A 13049-nucleotide genomic window follows, 5' to 3' on the forward strand; every position below is an offset into this window, starting at 1 on the left:
AACAATAATATACATCTCTCTAAGCGTTACTTTTCTTTCTCTTTCTTTTTTTAAGCTTTTTTTTTTTTAATGTGTGTGTGTGTTCTCTCTTCACTCACCCAGTTCTATTTTCACATGTGTTGTTTTCACTGTGACTGTCAAGATATTTTGTAAGATACCTCTTGTTTCCTGGAAGTTTAGTTGTATATTGTCCTGCCTTGCCAGGACCCCTACAACAGCTTAAACGACGAGGTTGGGGCTGAGACACAGTTAGACAACCTGAGAGGAGAATCTTCCCAAGGACTGATCAACGACAATCTAGACCCAACCACAACAGGAGAACATAAAGAAAACACAAAAAGGACACCCACAAGAAGGACATGCCTAGAGCAAAGAGCTCAGAAGTATAAGGGAAACACACCTCTGGGCTCCACTGGACCCACAAGACAAAATCCCATCCCACAAGACTGAGAGACAGCAAATATATCTAATATATAGATACAAACACTAAGACCAACCAAAATGAGGAGACAAAGAAACAACCCCCAAATTAAAGAAAAGGAAAAATCATATGAAAAAGGCTTTAATGAGATAAAGTTAAGCAAGTTATCAGAAACACAGTTCAGAGTATTGCTTTGAGGATGTTCAAGGAACTTAAGAAGACACTAGATGATAAGATGGAGGACTTTAGTGAAAACATGAAAAAAGAGATAATACCATAAACAAAACTCAGACAGAGATAAACAATGCTATCAAGAATGCACTGGAAGGAATTAAAAGCAGGCTCAGTGAAGCAAAGGATAGAATAAGTGACTTAGAAGACAAAGTAGAAAAAATCACTCAATCAGAGCAGCAAAAAGAAAAAACACTTAAAAAGCATGAGGACGGTCTAAGGGAAATTTGGGACAACATGAAGCAAAACAACATTTGCATTATAGTAGTGCCAGAGGGGAAGGAAAGTCAGCAAGGGATAGAGAACCTGGTGGAGAAAACAATGACAGAAACTTCCCTAGGCTGGCGAAGGAGAAAGCCACACATGTTCAGGCAGCACAGAGGATTCCAAACAAGAGGAACCCAAAGAGACCCACTCCAAGACACATCATAATTAAAATTGCAAATGTCAAGAACAAAGAGAAAATATTAAGGGCTACAAGAGACAGACAAGCAGTGACCTACAAGGGAAACCCAATAAGGCTGACAGCTGATTTCTCAACAGAGACTCTTCGGGCCAGAAGGGAGTGACATGAAGTTCTCCATGAACAGGAAGAACATGCAACCAAGATTGCTTTATCCAGCAAGGCTATCATTTAAACTTGAAGGTGAAATAAAGAGCTTCCCAGACAAAAAAGACTCAGGGAGTTCATTACCACCAAACCAGCATTGCAAGAGATGCTAAAAGGACCACTTTAAGAAAAAGAAGGAATAGTGAGAGAAAGGTACATCAGCATAAAGGGGAAAAATGGCATTAAATAAGTTGATATCAATAGTAACCTTAAATGTAAATGGAATAAATGGTCCAATCAAAAGACAAAGGGTAGCTGAATGGATAAGAAAACAGGACCCAAATATATGCTGTCTACAAGAGACCCACCTGAGAGCAAAAGACTCACACAGGCTAAAAGTGAAGGGATGGAGTAAAATATTCTATGCAAATGGAAAGGAAAAGAAAGCTGGAGTAGCAATTCTTATCTCTGACAAAATAGACTTCAAAATAAAGACCATAACAAGAGGCAAAGATGGTCACTACATAATACTAAAGGGATAATCCAACAGGACGAAATAACCCTTATAAACATTTATGCACCTAATATAAGAGCACCTAAATATATAAAAAATTTCTTGGGGGACATTAAGGGGGAGATTGACAGCAACACAATCATAGTGGGGGACTTTAACACCCCACTGTCAGCATTGGACAGATCATCAAGACAAAAACTCAACAGGGAAACACAGACCTTAAATGACTCACTAGACCTAATGGATTTAATTGACATTTACAGAACATTTTACCCCAAAGCAGCAGAATACACATTGTTCTCAAGTGCACATGGAACATTCTCAAAAACGAACCACATGTTAGGGCACAAGGCAAGTCTCTACAAATATAAGAAGACTAAAATCATATCAAGCATCTTCTCGGATCACAATGCCATGAAACTAGTAATCAACCACTATAAAAAAACTCAAAAAAATTCAAACACATGGACGCTAAATAGCATGTTATTAAACAATAAATGGGTTACCAATGAGATCAAGGAAGAAATCAAACACTTCATGGAAAGTAACGAAAATGAACAAACAACCCAAAATCTATGAGACATGGCGAAGGCAGTCCTGAGAGGAAAATTCATAGCATTACAGGCCTATCTCAAGAAACCAGAAAAAGACCTAATGAACCATCTAACACAACAACTAAAAGAACTACAACAAGAACAGCAAGAAAAGCCCCGAGGAAGTAGAAGGAAGGAAATAATAAAAATCAGAGCAGGAATTAATGACATAGAGACTAAAAAAACAATACAAAAAATCAATGAAACCAAAAGCTGGTTCTTTGAAAAGGTAAATTAAATTGATGCACCTTTAGCCAGACTCACTAAGAAACACAGAGAGAGGACCCAAATAAATAAAATCAAAAATGAAAGAGGCAATATAACATCTGACCCAACAGAAATACAAAACATTGTAAGAAAATATTATGAGCAACTATATGTCAACAAATTGGACAACATGAGTGAAATGGACAAATTCCTAGAAGCATACAACCTTCCAAAGCTAAATCAAGAAGAGGCAGAAAACCTGAATAGGCCGATAACAACTAATGAAATTGAAGCAGTAATCAAAAAACTCCCAGCAAACAAAAGTCCTGGACCGGATGGATTTACTGGCAAGTTTTACCAAACATTCAAAGAAGAATTAACACCTATTCTATTCAAACTATTCCGGAAAATTCAAGAGAAGGGAAAGCTCCCAAACTCTTTTTATGAGGCCATCATCATCCTAATCTCAAAACCAGATAAAGATACTACAAAGAAAGAAAATTATAGGCCAATATCACTGATGAACATAGATACTTAAATCCCCACTAAAATACTAGCAAACCGGATCCAGCAATACATTAAAAAGATCATGCATCATGACCACGTGGGATTTATTCCGGGAATGCAAGGCTGGTACAACATCCACAAATCAATAAATGTGATACATCACATAAACAAAATGAAGGACAAAAATCATATGATCATATCAATAGACGCAGAAAAAGCATTTGACAAAATCCAGCACCCATTTCTGATAAAAAGTCAGCAAAGTGGGAATAGAGGGATCATACCTCAACATAATAAAGGCCATATATGACAGACCTACAGCCCATCATACTCAATGGGCAAAAACTAAAACCATTTCCATTAAAAACAGGAACAAGACAGGGATGTCCACTTTCACCACTCTTATTCAACATAGTTCTGGAAGTCCTAGCCACAGCCATCAGACAGGAAGAAAACATAAAAGGATCCAAATTGGAAAGGAGGAAGTAAAACTGTCATTATTTGCAGATGACATGATATTGTACTTAGAAAACCCTAAAGACTCCACCAAAGTACTACTAGATTTGATAAACGAATTTGGCAAGGTAGCTGGATACAAAATCAACACCCAAAAAACCCATGGTATTCTTATACACCAACAATGAACTTTCAGAGAGAGAAACTAAAAAAAATAGCATTTACCATTGCAACTAAAAAAAAATAAGATACCTAGGTATAAACTTAATCAAGGATGTAAAAGACCTGTACTCCAAAAACTACAGGACACTGAAAAAATAAATAGAGGAAGATTTAAACAGTGGAAGAATATACCATGCTCATGCATTGGAAGAATTAATATCATTAAAATGTCCATACTGCCCAAAGCAATTTATAGATTCAATGCAATTCCTATTAAAATACCAACAGCATATTTCACAGACCTAGAACAAACATTTCAAAAATGTATATGGAACCAAAAAAGACCCCGAATAGCTGCAGCCATCTTGAGAAAAAATAACAGAGTGGGAGGGATCACATTACCGGATTTCAAACTGTATTACAAAGCCATTGTGATCAAAATGGCCTGGTATTGATACAACAACAGGCATATAGATCAATGGAACAGAACAGAGACCCCAGAAATAGACTCATGCCATTATGGTCAGTTAATATTTAACAAAGGAGGCAAGTGTATCCAATGGAGTAAGGACAGTCTCCTCAATAAGTGGTGCTGGGAAAATTGGACAGATACATGCAAAAGAATGAAACCAGACCAGCAACTTTCACCATACACAAAAATAAACTCAAAATGGATAAAAGATTTAAATATAAGTCACGAAACCATAAAAATCCTGGAAGAAAACATGGGCAGTAAAGTCACAGACATCCCACGCAGTGGACTTTTCACTGATACATCTCCTAGGGCAAGAGAAACAAAAGAAAAAATAAACATATGGGACTACATCAAACTAAAAAGCTCTGCACAGCAAAAGAAAACAGCCTCAGAATACAAACGAACCCCACGGTCTCATATTTGCCAAGGATGCACCTGATAAGGGGCTAATTTCCAAAGTGTACAAAGAACTCATATTACTCAGCAAGAGGAAGACAAACAACCCAATTAAGAAATGGGCAAAGGACCTGAATAGACACTTCTCCAAAGAGGACATACGGATGGCCAAGAGACATGAGAAAATGCTCAAAGTCACTAATCATCAGAAAGATGAAAATTAAAACCACACTGAGCTATCACCTCACACCTGTCAGAATGGCTCCATCAACAAATCAACAAACGACATGTGCTGGCGAGGGTGTGGGGAAAGGGGAACCTGGTGCACTGCTGGTGGGAATGCAGACTGGGGCAGCCACTGTGGAAAACAGTGTGGAGGGTCCTCAAAAAATTAAAAATGGAGCTGCCGTTTGACCCAGTAATTCGACTCCTAGGAATGTATCCTAAGAATCCTGAAACATTCATCAGAAAGGACATATGCACCCCGATGTTCACAGCCGGGGAATTTACAATAGCTAAGATCTGGAAACAGCCCAAGTGCCCATCAGTAGATGAGGGGATAAAATAGATGTGGGACCTCTGCACCAGGGAATACTACGCAGCTGTAAAAAGAAGCATCTCTTACAGTTTGATACAACATGGAGGGACCTGGAGAGTATTATGTTAAGCAAAATAAGCCAGGCAGAGAGAGACAAACATCTCCTCATCTCACTTATATGTGGAATCTAATGAACAAAATAAACTGATGAACAAAACATATCCAGAGACATAGAAGCATGGAACAGACTGAGGGATCTCAGAGGGAAGGTGGGGGTGGGGAGTGGGTGGGGAGAGATTAATCAAAGAACTTATACACATTTATGCATAACCCATGGACACAGACAATAGTGTGGGCAAGGCCTGGGGAGGAGCTGATGTGGGGTGGAGGGGTTTAGTGGGGGAAAGAAAGGCGAAATCTGTAATACTTTCAACAATAATGATAAATTTAAAAAGAAAGAAATTAATCACTCCATCTTGGATCTCGTTTTGCATCTGTCACAGATGGACTTGGGAGGACTGCAAGGGCTGAGCGATTTTCCCTGACCCTCTCAGAATCTGAGTATTCTTCCAGTGCTATTGACCCTGGCCTGGACCTTCTCACGCGGGCTATGTGGCCCTGAGCCTGGGCCTTCTGAGCCTCTCATTACAGATAGTCCTGATGGAGCCAGATGATTATGAAGGGCATAGGCTCAGGATCCAGATACCCCATGGGATCAAATCCTGGCATCACCCCTTGCCAGCAATGAGACATGGAGAAATTTTTTGCTTCTTTGAACCTCAATTCCTCCATCCATAGAATGGGGTTGATTATAACATCTCCGTCGTGGCACAGTTATGAGGGTCTGAAAAGCCTTTAGCCCAGCAACTGGTGCTCACACAGGTGCTCCCTCAGCATCAGCCACCGGGCTGGGTGGGCACTGCCTGCTTCCCCATCAAGGGTATAAGGTTGGTAAACACAAGGGAGCCTGTGAGAAAGTACCCAGTAGACATTCAGGCAGGCTCTCTCTCGATGCCTGTGACAAACCCATTAGCTAGCGGGAAGTCCAGGAGCACACACCCCTTCGAATGTTTACTGAAATAATCAGGAAAGAACAGTAAGGAAGAAAAGCCAGCCCGCAGCGCAGGGCTCAGCAGCTCAGCTCCTCGGGCCCTGGGAGGAAGCGCGGGTGGCATGGGTTCATCCGTAAGTCAACTACGTAATTACTTGACTGAATGGTACAGAGACGTGGAAACAAGAAATGCCTTCCTCAGAGAGGCAGGACGGCAGATTCAGGAGCCCGGGTGCTGGGTTCAAATTCCAGTTTCACCACGAACTAGCTTGGACAACTTGGGCAAATTACTTTATTTCTCCTCGCCTCAATTTCCCCATCTAAAGAAATAGAAATGTGGAGATAATCATACTGCTACCACAGAAGAAGTTCTCCAGTGGTATCGCAGGGAAAGAATTTCAGAGACACTCACGTAGGAGGAGTTCTAAGTGATAGTGGGGAGATTTATTAGCGTGAACAGAGACAGTGCGCTCTTGGAGAGGCGGAGAGCGGGCAGGCTAGAGGGTGCGGGCTCAGGAAAGGCGGTCACAGAGGCAGAGAGAGTCCTCTGCCACTGCTCACGGCTCCCCTGACTGCAAGTCTCATGGGACCCTTAGGTTTAGGACAAAAGAAGGCAAAAAGCACACGCCCAAGAGAAGGCGGGCACAGGCGTCTCAAGGAAGGTGTATGTCGGGTTCTTTGTCAGGCTTCTCTGTATTTTCTTGGGCTTGGGAAAGAGCAGGGGTTCTTCCACGCCGCCCAGTCTCTCCCCAGCTCTTCCCTGCTCTTCCCAGCTTGTGCCTGTGCCCTCCCCCACCCAACCTCTTTTTCCCAGATTTTTCCCAGCCTAGGCTCCTCCCCCATTTATGTCACCATTCTGGCTCCTATTGACAGGACTCACAGTTGTTTTGTCATTTGGTTTCTACTGTGCATGGGCTTAGAAAAGGAATTTCCTTGGTGTCCCCCAAGCACCTCGGTGACGGTTCCATTCGCTGTCTCCTCTCTCATTAATTCCTAACTAACTGCCTACTCTAACAATACCTACCTCAAAAGACTGTTCTGAAAATTCAATATACAGTTAACTCCTGAACAGCATGGGTTTGAACTGTGCAGGCCCAACTTTATGGTAAGAACACAGTATATAACACATGTAACATACAAAATATGTAGGCTATTAGTAGTTAAAGCTAGTAGCAGTTAAGGCTATTAGTAAATGTTTGAGGAGTCAAAACTTATGTGGATTTTTTACTTGAGGATAGGTCAGTGCCCCAGACCCCCATGTTGTGTAAGGGTCAACTATGCAAGCACAAACATCAGTGCCTGGTACAGAACATGTCCCAGCTTCTGGCTTGTTTCCACTCTTACAGTAAAAGCAAACCACCCCGAGCTGTCTTGGCGTGGGCCCTGTGATCTCAGGGCAGCCATCACTGAGAAGCTTCTCAGCTGAGCGAGTACTGGGGCTTCAGCCCAGACCCACCAAACTGGAACCTCTGAGGGGCCTGGCTGTGTGACCTAGTTGGAATTATCCTCCCTAAGCCACGGATTCCTCGTTTATGAAGTGAGAATTACAATACCACCTACCCCTCCCCTGCTCTCAGCTCTCTAGCTTAACATCAACCAACCTCTGTCCATCTCTAGACAGTGCCAATCTCTTTTCTGCTCCAGGGCTTTTGCACTTACCGTTCCTTCTTCCTAAAATGCCTGTTCCTTGGCTCTCCCCATGACTGGCCCCTGCTATCTTTTAGGTTTCAGCTTAATGTCACCTCCTCAAAGAGGCCTTCCCTCGCCGTGCCCCACCCACTGTCATTCCACGTCGCTACAATTACATACCCTCTTCCTAGTGCTAGTAGCCGCCTGCAGTTATTTCCAAGTCTGCGTATCTGCTTCTTGTCTGTCTTCTGTATCAGTGTATGAGCCTCAAGAGGGCAGAGCTTGGGTCTCTCTCTGCACAGTGCCTAGCAAGGGGTGAGTACTCCAGAAGCATGCAGAGGAATAAATATGTCAGGTGATGAATACAGAGGCTCATCACAGTGTTGGAAACCTGGCGAAGGCCCGTGATAAAAACAGTGACGTAACATTGTTATAATGAAATAGGCCGCGTGCAGGCTTGAGCTTCCTGTGACCATGGACTTGGCCTCACAAATGGCCCCTGGAGTGATGCAGAGGCTGACAGGGGGCTTTCCACTCATGGCCTGGTGCCCAGTTGGCACTGGCATGACCCTCGTGCCCGCTCATAGAACAGGCTGCAGGGAGGATGCCGTGTTCTAACGCGGAGGTGACTACCGTGTTGCCGCTGAGCCTGCAAATGGGTTCTGCCGTTTCATACAGCACAACATACATTTGTTAACTTTTTAAACAGTAAACACCACCTGCCAAGTGCCTTGAACATTTAACGTAACTATAACTCGTTGTGAGAATAAATCCAGCCACGTGGGAAGCGGCGGCAGGCCCGGGAACCTGCGCCCGGCGGGTCGGAGCGCGCGGGCTGGGCCGGGGGGCGCTTCTCCCCCGCCCGGAGCTCGGTGCCCGGGCTGCGCTTCTCCTCCCCCGCCCGGAGCTCGGTGCCCGGGCAGCGCGTCACTGGCCCGGAGCTCGGTGCCCGGGCAGCGCTTCTCCTCCCCCGCCCGGAGCTCGGTGCCCGGGCAGCGCTTCTCCTCCCCCGCCCGGAGCTCGGTGCCCGGGCAGCGCGTCACTGGCCCGGAGCTCGGTGCCCGGGCAGCGCGTCACTGGCCGACCGGCGCCCCCGCTGCGCTGGCGCTGACCTCTGGGGACCTGGGTCTACAGGGGAGACGGGCGAGGGCCCGGGGCCGGCGGGCAGCTTCGCCTCTGCCCTGGGGGTGTCCTGAGCTCTTCTGGTCAACCCAGCCACACTGCCCGTTGCGGGGGGGGGGGGGGGGGGGCCTAGTTCCCGGTCTGTTTACTTTTCTCAGCGGACACCGCTGCCCGTCCGCCCGCCCCTCTGTCCCTCGCACCCGCTGGTACAGAGCCTCCGAAAAGCCGCTGACCTGCGTGGCGGTTTCTGCCTTGGTCTCACTCCCCGCAGGTGGACCTCGGGAGTTAGCGCCTCGGCGCGTGGCACGGGCGCGGGCGGCTCTGCGCGGCCCTGTGGCCGCCCTGTGGCCGCCCTGTCGCCGCCCTGTGGCCGCCCTGTCGCCGCCCTGTCGCCGCCCTGTGGCCGCCCTGTGGCCGCCCTGTCGCCGCCCTGTGGCCGCCCTGTCGCCGCCCTGTGGCCGCCCTGTGGCCGCCCTGTCGCCGCCCTGTCGCCGCCCTGTCGCCGCCCTGTGGCCGCCCTGTCGCCGCCCTGTCGCCGCCCTGTCGCCGCCCTGTGGCCGCCCTGTGGCCGCCCTGTCGCCGCCCTGTGGCCGCCCTGTGGCCGCCCTGTCGCCGCCCTGTCGCCGCCCTGTGGCCGCCCTGTCGCCGCCCTGTCGCCGCCCTGTGGCCGCCCTGTGGCCGCCCTGTGGCCGCCCTGTCGCCGCCCTGTGGCCGCCCTGTGGCCGCCCTGTCGCCGCCCTGTCGCCGCCCTGTGGCCGCCCTGTCGCCGCCCTGTCGCCGCCCTGTGGCCGCCCTGTCGCCGCCCTGTGGCCGCCCTGTGGCCGCCCTGTCGCCGCCCTGTCGCCGCCCTGTGGCCGCCCTGTCGCCGCCCTGTCGCCGCCCTGTGGCCGCCCTGTCGCCGCCCTGTGGCCGCCCTGTGGCCGCCCTGTGGCCGCCCTGTCGCCGCCCTGTCGCCGCCCTGTCGCCGCCCTGTGGCCGCCCAGCGGCGCCCGCCTCGCCTCCCGCAGCCCGGCCTCCGCCCGCCGCGCTCCCCCCCCCGTGTCCTGTCGGTCCCTGTCTATCCTCAGCTACCCGCTCAGCCACCTCCGAGGACAGGCAGGCTCTCTCCTCTTGGTGCCGCGGGGGCTGACTAAATCTGAGGGTGGAATGGACTCTCCGATTAGCAACACCCGGTCATCGGTCCACTTGTGACCGGTGTGAGAGGGCCGATCAGCGGACGCATCAGAAAGCCCCATGCTGCAGGAGAAGGGGCTGACCAGTGCCCCCGGAGAAGGCAGCTGCTGTTCTTGGCGAACAAAAATATCAGTGTCCAAACCTTGTCCCAGGACACATGCACACCGTGACGCGTGTCTTCGGACAGTCACCCCAGAAGCCGTGTGGGGGCTGTCCCTCGATGGCCATTGGCTCCAACCCGCACACCAACAGGAATCCCCCGTCTCGGGTGCGGTGAAGGAACGCACTCCGCGCCAACAGCGGTGCAGCACCCGCACAGCACGGCTGCGGGCAGCTAGGGCCAGGCCCCTCGCCGGACACGGGTCTGCGTCTCCGGGCCTGGCCGGGCCTCTCCGGCCACACGCCGCCGAGCTCCAGCTCAGACAACTCCTTTCTTTCGTAAGGAAACTACGCCGGGCCCTGCTCCCTGCGGGGCCTGTTCCTTTGCACGCGAGGACTCCAAATCCTCACAGTTTGATTGGCCCAAAAGGCACTGTCCTGATTGGTGAGAACAGAGCCGCTCTGATTGGTCAGAGCTGCATCTGAGCGGAGGAGGAAGCCTCGTCCTATTGGCTGAAATCGGATCCGGGGAGCTGCCCTGAGGGCCGCTGGGCGCAGGGGCCGGGCAGGGGCCGGGCAGGGGCCGCTTGGCGGAGGCTGCCCTGTGACGCCTGGTGCGCCTGCGAGGACCCTGTGCCGAAGTGGCTGCCAGACTCTGCTTTCTTGTATTTGAGCCCAGTTAGCCACCAGGAGCCCTTCTTAGTAGGTGTCTTTTTTCCTCGGGGTTCACAGGACTCACTGTGGTGGGTGACTATTGAGGCCTCTAGTCCCTTGGTTGAGGCTGGAAGGAGGAGAACTAATGATTTGGGAGACATTTCAAAGGAGAAACAGAGACAGAAATGATAGAGAGGAGGAGACTTTTTTCTTTTTTTTTTAAATATATCTTTATTGATTTCAGAGAGAGGAAGGGAGAGAGACAGAGAAACATCAATGATGAGAGAGTCATTGATCGCTGCAGCCTGCAACCCGGGCATGTGTCCTGACCGGAATCGAACCCCGATCCCAGGTGGACGCTCAACCTCTGAGCCTCGCCCGGCCGGGTGAGAGGAGACTTCTGAGGCTCATAACCTGAGCGAGAGAGTGGGTGGTGGTATCTGAAAGAGTGAATGACACTATTCAGGTCCTGTTGGTGACTTCATATGATTTGGGTGATTATGTAAGGATCTGAGACAATGACATCTAGTTCAGAGAGGGAAACTGCTTTGGAGGTAAAACTGAAGCCAAAACCTCTCAACTCGTACCACTTAAGGAGATACACAAATCTAATGCTGGCATAATTCAAGTGATTATTAAAAGGGTACGAGGGCCACCTTACTCATCGTTTGGCCCTTCTGGCCGAATTGAAAGCCGGTGCTCACCACGTTGTCTTCCCGCTGTGTTTTCCCTTCTGAGCTCAGGGTGCGGCCCTGTGTAAGCACCTCGGAACATCTGTCTCCTTGGTCCTTGACTCTTCCAGTGACGGTGCCCCTCTGCCTGAGAAGGCAGCCCCCTCACTGAGCAAATTCCTGCTCATGCCGAGCTATGTGAGCAGCATGAGAATCCCGTGGACCCATGTGCAGGAAGACATGCTCTGCTCTGCTGGTCAGTGTGCGTTAGGCACCTCAGCATAACATGCCCAGAAAGACTTCTCAGTTTTCCTTCCCAGACGTTATCCTCTTGTGTCAGTAAACGGCACTGCCATCCATCAGATCCTCAAGCCCAAAGCCTAGATCTCGAATCCTGCCTTTCCCCTTCCTCCAGGTCCAATCTACTAATTGATCCTGTTGGCTCTACCTCCAAAATACATTCCAGTCTCTTCCTCTCCAAAATATATCCCATCACCCCCACTCCTCTCTAGTTCAGAGGCTGGCAAACTTTTCCAATAAAAGCTAGAGAGCAAACATTTCAGCCTTGGGCCATACAATCTGTTACAGTCCCTCAAACTCGCTGTTAGTGCAAAAGCAGTCATAGACTGGGCATGTCTGTGTTCCAATAAAACTGAGAAAAGCAGTGGCCCATAGGCTATAATTTGTCAACCCCTGTTCAAAACCTAACCCCCAGATGTGTCTGTCTGGACCAATGCAAAACCTCCAAACTGGTCTCCCTGCTTCCACTCTCCCCCCAGCAGCCAAAGTGATATTTTAAAAAGTAATCAGGCAGTTACAGTCATGTTCTCTGAGTTTTTGTGTCCCTGCCAGTGCTGCCTGGATGGCCTCCCAGAACCACAACCCAGCTGCCACCCGTAAAGGAGCTGAGCCCAGCGGGGCGCTGCCGGGAGCCTTGTGGGCAAGAGGTTATGGCAGGAGCTGATGACCCTCATGATGTCTGGTGACAGAGGAATTTCTGCCTCCCCTGAATCAATCTTTGCACATGGGTGGGTATCATCCATGCAGCAGCTGGCACAGTACACGAAGACCTGAGGTGTAAGCTCTCCCTGGAGGTCCCCAGGGGTTTACCGTGCAGAGTGCCTGCGGTGAAGTTGCTGCCACCACCCTGGCATGGACACCCAGGGTGACATCTGCCTGGACAGCCTAAAGGACAAGTGGTCTGCCCTGTATGATGTCAGAGCCGTCCTGCTGTCCGTCAGAGCCTGCTCAGGGAACCCAACATTGACAGCCCTTTAAACCACGTGCTGCGAGCTCTGGAAAAGCCCACAGCCCTCAGGAAGTCCCTGCAAGAAAGCTACTGGAAGCAGGTCTCCGGCTGAGAGCCCTGGCCCCGCCATCCAGCCCTCCTCCCTATGCTGTTTTCATTCCTTCCTTAGATGGCCTGTCCTCATCTTGATTTCTGTATAAGACTGTACTTTCACCTGTGGTGTCATATTTGTTTTGTTTCTGCTTTTTAAATTAAATGGATGAGCCCCTGTGATGAATATATTAAATAAAATTTGTTTTCTGTTTTTTTAAAATAAACAAAAAGTAATCAGACGGTCTCTCTCCCTGGCAT

The sequence above is a fragment of the Miniopterus schreibersii genome (assembly GCF_964146895.1).
Source record: "Miniopterus schreibersii genome assembly, chromosome: 15".
In the NCBI taxonomy this organism is placed as follows: Eukaryota; Metazoa; Chordata; class Mammalia; order Chiroptera; family Miniopteridae; genus Miniopterus; species Miniopterus schreibersii.